This window comes from Cavia porcellus, unplaced genomic scaffold (genome assembly GCF_034190915.1).
Source record: "Cavia porcellus strain 051 isolate PalLab524CR breed Dunkin Hartley unplaced genomic scaffold, mCavPor4.1 scaffold_27, whole genome shotgun sequence".
NCBI lineage: Eukaryota > Metazoa > Chordata > Mammalia > Rodentia > Caviidae > Cavia > Cavia porcellus.
The window spans coordinates 49561527-49570408 of NW_026947510.1; positions in this window are offsets into that span (position 1 = coordinate 49561527).

Genomic DNA, 8882 nt, shown 5'->3' on the forward strand with positions numbered 1-8882 from the left:
GATACTCCATCTGGGCACTGCTCCTACAGGAATCCGTGGGAGCTAACAATATGCTCACGGGTCAGAGTTACCCTCAGTGCTGAAAATTTCTCTCACAAAAAGCCTTTTTGTGTTTACTTGGGAACAAGGACTTGCTATGTTCAATAGTGTAATTTGCTCTCATTTGAGGAGATAATTTTCTTTCCTGAAAGAATGATTTTTTTTTTTTTCTGCAGGCCTAAACCAAGGGATTTTCAAGCTAGAAAACGAATTGTAATAGCATCAAACAGAAGGTGCAGCTATGAGCTGAGCCTGGTCCTCAACACCGACACTTTCACAGAATAGAAAGATGTTGATGACTTTGATAACCTTACTTGTAATTTTGAATTTATTCTCGAACAGGAAATTTCTCCTTTATGTATTCAGAGAAGTTTTCAGAAATTAGGTCTCCTTAGTACATGAGTGAACCGTAAACTATCTGTCTGGTTTCATTGTTCCTTAGGGTCTACCAGTTGCCCCGAAAGGACAGTGCTTATATCAGTGATACAAAGCAAGGTGAATATTTAGGTTATTTATATTTGGAGTCCAATGACAGGTCATAACACAGAAAAAGACATAGTTTTAAAAAGACTGACTTCAAGTCCTTGTTCCCACTTTATGGGAAGACTTGCTATCAATTCTTTAGTCCTAGTTTATTAGTGCAAGCTTCTTTAGAATGAGAGTTGTATCTTGTTAATGGATTCGTTCACTCAATGACTATTAACCGAATGTCAACTATGTATCAGTTCTTATAGCAGGTACTAGGAATACGGTAATAAAACCATCTTCTCTGGCATGGAATTTATCTATTAAGAGATTAGTGGCTTTTCTCAGACCAGCTTGACCATGTGTTTTCCATATATCACATCTCTTGTCCCCTCCATTTTTTCGCACCCTGATGACTCTTCCAAGCCAATCTTGCTTAGTGCCTGGTATTCAAGAAATAATCACTGGAGCGAATAACTACTCTGTGCAGTGGAGATGTGACACGTAGCATGGGTTAGGGTTTGGATATGGCTCCAATGTGTCCACTAAAGTTTAATGCGCTGGAGGGCGCTGAGGTGGTGGAACTTTGAGCGGCAGATCATTAATCCTTAATCCAGACATTTCCTTGGGAGGGATTAATGCTGGTCTCCTGGAATGGGTAGGTTTTCACAAGTGTGAGTTGTAATAAATCCAGGCCACCCCACTCCATGGATTTTTAGCCCTTCTGCATGTGACCATTTATTTCTCTGCCATGTTCTGACACTGTTGTAGGGATTGTAACCAAGTAGCCAAATAGATGGGGCTGAAGATTTTGGATTCTCATTCCCTAAAATTGTGAGCTAAATAAACCTAGTTTCTACATACATGCCTCAACCTTGAGAATTTTGCTATAGCAACAGAAAACAGACTCAAACTGTATTCCAAAAGTTAGAATGGCACAAACACCTCGTTGTGGGCCCATTATGAGAACTGAAAGAACAGAATTATTTGTGGTGTCCAGTGTGAAGAGTAACCGTAGTACAACATTAGTGGAGCACAAACAGAAGGGTTACAGACAAAGAGGAGTAATTTGAGAGTTACCAGAAAGCTCCCTTTCAGGACTGACAAGTATAAGCTGGGAAGAAGCCAGCGAGCTGATTGTCAGTGGTGGATCACTCTAAGAAGATGCACATTATCTTCTTGAAATGGAAAATCTATTGGGGAGGACCACCTGGATGGCCCTCCTTGAAAGAAGAGTGATTATCTCCATTTTGGCTCCATCTGGCCCTATTTCATGTATTGATATGTACAGAGCTGGTTAGGACTTTCCTTGACACTTCAACTAATTTTAAGCAATGCAGATTGGTCTCGCTAGAGGTGCTGATGTATAGTCTTTGAAGTGAGGCAACAGGTTAGTTTTACCCCCACTCCCACACCTCCCCCAAAACATGTGTGAGCTGATGGGTGGGAGAGACCTCTCCATGCCATTGACTGGGATCAAGTCTCAAGATAAGAGGCTATGACTTTCCAGGGCATGAAAGGTTATATATCACAGAAAAAGCACTAACCCCAAAGTGTTAGGTATTGCTGCAGACTGTGTTATGCAGATTATTCTTTCTGCATGTCCTTCTCCCTGTACACTGCAGAGGTGATGGGCCTCCTGCTCACAGTACTTATGTACTTCCCCCTGTTCTCAGTCACGTATCCTTGGACCACTCGCTTCTTCATGAATGAATGAAACCCGGGCTCGGCCGTAGGTTGAGACCTTTGTTCTGGTTAACCATCACCCTAGCTGAACTTAGGATCCCCTTGGCTTCCTACAACTACAGATATGCCTTAGTGTCTTTATTCTTGCTGTGGGTTGCACTGTAAGTGTTAGATTTGGAATTAATTCGTTAGAATTCCAATAACTTTCGCATGGGATTACAAATAGAAACTTCCTGGACCCGGTAGGGCTCCACATAGCCTATCACGCTAAGATGACATCTTCTGGCTGGGAATGCAGGTAGGGTGAGGATGGAATGGAGAAGAAGGATGGGTAAGAAGCCCCTTAAATAATAAAGGGTGGAGACTAAAGATAAATCAAAGAACGAATGGGAGTCAGGGAACCCTATTTTGGGTCTGCCAGCTATGACTAAGGCAAGAGAGAGCTAACAGGGCCTTATGTCTTTATGAAGGGCCTTGTATTTGTGGACTTTGAAATACTAGAGGTAGGAACCAGTTTTAAGATTTCTGTATGGTTTTCTCCTGTTAAACTCAGCCTTGGTAAAGCCATATATATATATATATATATATATATATAATTACATATTATAATATATGATATTATATATATTTTAAACAAATTTAGCAGTTTTTCTAGTACAAAATGGACAGTAGAGATTATTATTACGAGTATAGGTATTTGAGACTATCATATGACCGCTAAGGATGGTGCTATAAAAGTATGTTTATTATAATTACTTCCAGTATATTGGTAAATGAAATAGTAGATTGTTTTTTTTTTATCGGTACCAGGGATTGAACTCACAACCACGCACCTGCAAGGCAGGCGCTTATGCTGCTGAGCTAAATCCCCAGCCCTGAAATAGTAGATTGTGAAAAAATGTGATTTTTTTAAAATTAAGAAATGAATATCTTAATGTAGAGAGAGAAAAAGTTAAGGTGGCTATTTATTAAACTGTAAGTACTAGTGGTAAAGGTGGTGGGTAGTGAAGTGGAAAGTTTTAAATTATTTATAAACTTTAACAATACGTTTATTTACTCTAAAATAAGACAACAGTATGTGGCTTCTGAAGACAGAAATGAAAATCACAGAGAATCCAAGAATGACCCTCGCTCTTGCCCAGCCTTTGCAGCCTCTGCAGCTGCCAGTTTGCAGGGCAGCTACCTTATTTGCATCCATTTCCCCAACAGTAATCAGGAATGAAAGGCTTGGCACATGGCTTTACCTAGTCAAATGGCACATACTCGCTAAGCGTCTCCTTGGTACAGGTTCTGTGTTAGGTGTTCAGGGAACACCAGTGAACAAGATGGATCCATCCAGGATGGAGCAGAATATGGCCTGGCTGTAGAACCAGGCGGAAGGCGGCTCAGCTGTTTCTCCTGTGATGGTGCTAAGTGAGGAACTCAGTTACTATCCAGGGCTCCAGGCATTCAGTGGGTTAAGATTAGTACCCAGCATTCCAGCATTCTGCTTTTCGGTCTTTCTGACCCGGACTCCAGCAGATCATCTTTTTAGCTGCTATAACCTCCTTTATTCAAGTTCTTCTTCCCTCTAACCCTAACTAACTACACTGGAAGGGAATTTCTCATTGCTTTCTTTAAATAAGCATCTCTCCTCTGAAAGGAGCAATTTTAAAGCAATTCATTTAGACAGTACGGATAGTGGATGGAAAGGTACTTATTTATTTAACAGTGAGAATTGCACCCAGAAGGGTTACATATGCTAGACAAACACCTACCACTGAGCTAGATCTCAACCTTTTTATTTTTTAACTTTTATTGTATTTTTCCAGTATTAAAGATTGAACCCAAGGCCTCTCACATTGAGCTGTAGTCCCAGCCGTTTTTGTTTTTTATTTTGGGACAAGGTTTGACTGAGTTTCCCAGGCCAGCTTTGAACTTTCCATCCTCGTGTGTCAGCCTCCCTGAGGAGTTGGGTAGCCCAGTTGGAGCAGGAGAAATTTAAAGAGCCTATTATGTATAAGGCTGTGGTAAGATGCAGTTGGTTCACTGTCAGGATCCTCAGATTGTTCTCCCATCTTAAGGTCACTCCTGGGTTCCATGCAAAAAAGCTCCCCCGTGGCCGTGTGCTGACTGAATGCCTGTTGAAAACAATGCCCAACAATACGTTTTTTTGATGAACTAGTGGTATCTGCCATTGCATTTCCTGAGACCTCCAGAGAGAAGGATTTTATTCAACGTATATTTATTGGGTACTATTTTATTTTAGGCATTGTGCTGAGAGGCAAAGATAAAGCAGTGGGGAAGTGGGCAACACCCCAGTTCTCCCCAAGTTACAGCCTGGCAGCGAAACAAAAGACCCATCCACACAATGGTTTCTGCCATATTTTAAATTTCACATGCGATCAATAGTAAGATAGCAAAGCATAGAACCTTTGCATTAATACCAAGACAGAATTGGTTTATTATCACATCCGGTGAATTTTTCCCCCAGATTTGAGTTTTAGAAATTCATTTATTGTCCACCTTTTTTTTTTTTTCTGAGAGTTTTCATTTACAAAGGAAATGTTTTATTTATTTATTTATTTTTATTTTTTGGCAGGGTTTCATTGTACAGCTGAGGCTGGCCTTACTTTGTAGCCCAGGCTGGCCTTGAATTCACAGCGATCCTCCTTCCTCAGCCTTCCAAATGCTGGGATTACAAGCATGTGCCACCATGCCTGGCTGGAAATGTTTTAATTTTATTTTACAGGTGAGTGTCCTATTTTAGAATAGTTTTAGATTTATTTATTTATTTATTTATTTATTTAGTCTTTTTTGAGACAGGGTCTCGCTATGCAGTTCAGGCTGGCCTTGGGCTCACTTTGTAGCCCAGGCTGGTCTCGAACTCGCAACGATCCTCCCACGTCAGCCTCCCGAGTGCTGGGATTACCGGCATGAGCCACCACGCCAGGCAATAGTTTTAGATTTATGAAAACAACAACAAAAACAAAAAACAAACTAAACAGTAGACATCGGGTTGGGGTGTAGCTCAGTTGTACGGTATTTACCTAGTGTGTGTAAGCCCTGAGCTCCATCTCATCACAACAAATAGTGGAAATGATACTGCCCAATGATGGTATATAGGTAAATTTTAAGCAAGTAACTTGATCTATTTGAGTCTCACTTTCCTTAGCTATGAAATGGGAAATACGGACGTTTGTTGTAAGGAACTAGAAATAACCGTGGATGGTGTTCATCAGTGTTAGCTCTTCCAGTGCCCTCAGGCCACGTGGCTGGGTTTGGCTAAAGGCTGCAGTCATTCCGGGATGTACAAGGGAGTCACTTACGACTTCCCAGTTTCTGTGTCATCTGTCCATGAGACTTTTGGGCAGGAGCCACATCCCTCGAGGGAGCTGATTACACTCCGCTCAAGGTCAGAGTCATACCACTGTCAGAAAAAGGAAGTTCTTAGTCGAGGAATTTTGGGCTGTGTAACTGTTATATATCATGGATATTTTAAATGAAATCCCAACACTTGGGAGGCTGAAGCAGGAGGATTGTTGCAAGTTCAAGACAACTGGGCTACAAAGTAAGCTCAAGGCCAGCCTGAGCTGCATAGTGAAAAACTATCTCAAAAAGACAAATAAATATATAAAAAATAAAAAGACTACTGACATATGGAGTAGGCTGGAAGACAGGAATGACAGCCCTTCATGTTCTCCCCATTCCTGTTGTGGGCCAGCTGAATTCATGCAGAAATGAGTAGAATCAATGGACTCACTAGCCAATTAGGGATTAAAAAAAGTGTTTTTGTTTGGTTTTGTTTTTTTGCAGAGAAACACCTGTAATGCCTCACACTGTGTTGGAAAATGTACACAACTAAATGACAGTGTATGTGATTTTTTAAAAAATCTGTTTTTATTTGACTTTTATAAAACTCTGTTTTGGAAAAACAATTTCTGGGGAAATACTAACACTTTTAGCCTTTTATTGTTTCATTTTGTTTTTTGAAGCAGGGTCTCTCTCTGTGTAGTCCAGGCTGGCTTTGAACTCACTGTATAGCCCAAGATGGCCTCAAACTCAAGGTAATCTTTCTGCCTCGGCCTCCTGAACACTGGAGGTGTGAGTGTGCGTCACCATGCCCACTGCAGCAAATACGTTTTGGATACTGACAGTACATCAACCACCATGCAGAAGTCGTACAGGTATTTTTCACATCTAATGTTCATCCCATCTCAGTGAGGTAGGCACTATCAGGGTAGCCATCGTACAGATGTCCCAAGTATAACCCTGAGTTCGACTCTAGGACCTGTGGTCTTTAACCCCTAAACGATTGTGTTATGAGCTTTTATTTGGAAAATTCTTTTGGAGTAACAGTAGGTAGTGCTACCTCTGCCAGGTATTTACGGGATGCAAGAAAAACGGGGTCAAGACTTGCATGGACCCTCACATACTTTCCAATAACTAGGAAGTAATTTTGGTAAAATTTTATGAATATCTTTCAAATATGGTTTTAAAGGAATAGGGTCAAAGTGTGGTTTTATACTGGCCGAGCTGTCTGGGTCTCTCTGAGAGTTACTAAATTCCAGAAGAAGTTTTGGTTATTGACAATGTTATTTATTTCATAAACCTATAATCTTTTTTTTTTTTTTATCGGTACAGGGTATCGACCTCACAACCGCCTGCTTGTGAGGCAGGTGCTTATGCCGCTGACCTAATCCTCAGCCCCATAAACCTATAATATTTTAACATTTCAGTGGTCTTTCTTTTTTGCTTTCATTCTTTGTCTCGCTCTGTCCTTTTTTTCTCTCTCTCTTTCCTATTTTCCCTCCCTTTCATTTATTTTTAATACCTAAATTAAGAATATGGTTGATTCCTTACTCATTGCCTGTCAAGTTTTAAGAATTTAAATTACTGCCTTTGTCTTCAGAACTGGCAGAAAGGGGGTTACTCAGAGATTACTTGGTCTGTGTAAAAAAGGACAAATATTTGGTAAAATCTGAGGTCAAGCACTGAGCAGCTTTCAAGAAGACACATAATTCAAACTGACTTTTTGCTCAGAAGGTAGTTGTATTGTCTATTAACAATTTAAGCCCTTCCTCTATTGTTGAACACCAACCAGTTCCTATTAAACAATACTGAGTTATACAAAGAGAGAAAGATGTATATTACATTTCATTGAAACCATTTAAGTGTTAGGAAGAGAACTTTTTTTAAGAAAATCATTTTGTTTTTGCCAATCCAACATTATTTGAAAAATAATTTAAAATATTTTGTGAAACCCCATTTCCCAAGATTCACTTATGTCTCCTAAAGTGTTAGAACATGCATTGTATTTCTACACCTAAAATTATCCAAGAATTAAAAAACAATCCAAAAAACTTCAAAGCAAGAGGAAGAAAAGCTACAAAATGAAAGATGCGAACCAACAGTGATGCTTGGAGTTGAGAGTTGGTTTGTAGGTTTTTGCCTTTGCTTGGAGAAGCAGTTTTAAAAATATAGTGAACCAGGCATGGTGTCACAAGCATGTAATCCCAGCACTTGGAATACTGAGGCAGGAGGATCATCGCAACTTTGAGTCCAGTCCGAGATACATAGTGAGTTCATGGCCAACATGTACTGCACACTGAGACTTTGCCTCCAAAAAAACCCCAAACAAAAACAACAACAAAAATACAGTGGAACCTCCTCATTCATTGTCAATTGGTTTTGGAGATGTGGCAAGTTATTTTGGCTGAAAATTATAAAGAAAGAGTCACAAGGCAATTGATATAGACAAGTTCTAGCTTGCAAGTTGGTACCAAATAAACTACGAGGACTGAGACATGGGATATACATTCAGCACCAAATTCAGTGAGTTTCAAAGCATCTGAGTCCCAAGGTCTCACTGATTCATAGCCCATTCTATCAAGGTCCTGCTGTACTCCAGGTGCAGTTCAAGCTTCTTGCAGAAATGTGACTATTGGATTCTTGAGGGTGCAAAGAGGAGAAATGATCGCTTGGCTCCATCAAGGCAGATTGGTTCACAAGACTCTGTTACGGGAAAGGAGGAAAAAGAAAGGTCTCATCAGCAGGCTCGTGGAAAACCGGATTGTGGTTTAGCCCCTCGTCCTCCGGTGACCTCACAGGAAATCTCGGCTCCGTGGCACACGCGTGACTCAGCTCTTTTGCTTCTTTACCTGTTTATTTTTCCACGCATTGCTACTGACGACGCTGCGCTCACTTTCTCCCCGCCTGGTGGCTTTGCTGACTCACGGCTTTCTGTTTCCTGTCCCTCGTCTCCACTTCTGCTTTCCCACTCAGAGTGAAGAAAGCGCTGCATCAGAGCTCAGTGGTCTTCCCGGCACACTGCTCACTCCCTATCGCATGAGCAGGGCTGTGTGGCAATGACAGCGGCAACGATGCCAGCACCCACGTGGTGACACACTGTGGGGAAGCTCCCCCAGAGCCAGCGATGCTTTTCGGGAGATGCAGTGAGACTGCTGCAAAGGAGGCGCATAGGATGCACTTTTTATTATTTAACTCTGAAGCCAAAGGAATGCACGGTGTTAATACAGAGCAGACTCGGCCTTCATCATCATCATCATCATCATCATCATCATCATCATCGCTGCACCGCACTGCTCGGTATGAATGCATCTTGCGTGGGTTTGACTATGGAACTAAAGAAATGCAGTGTCCAATGTATCTAGCCCCTTCTAACTAGGTAACTGTTCGAATTACGTAAATGT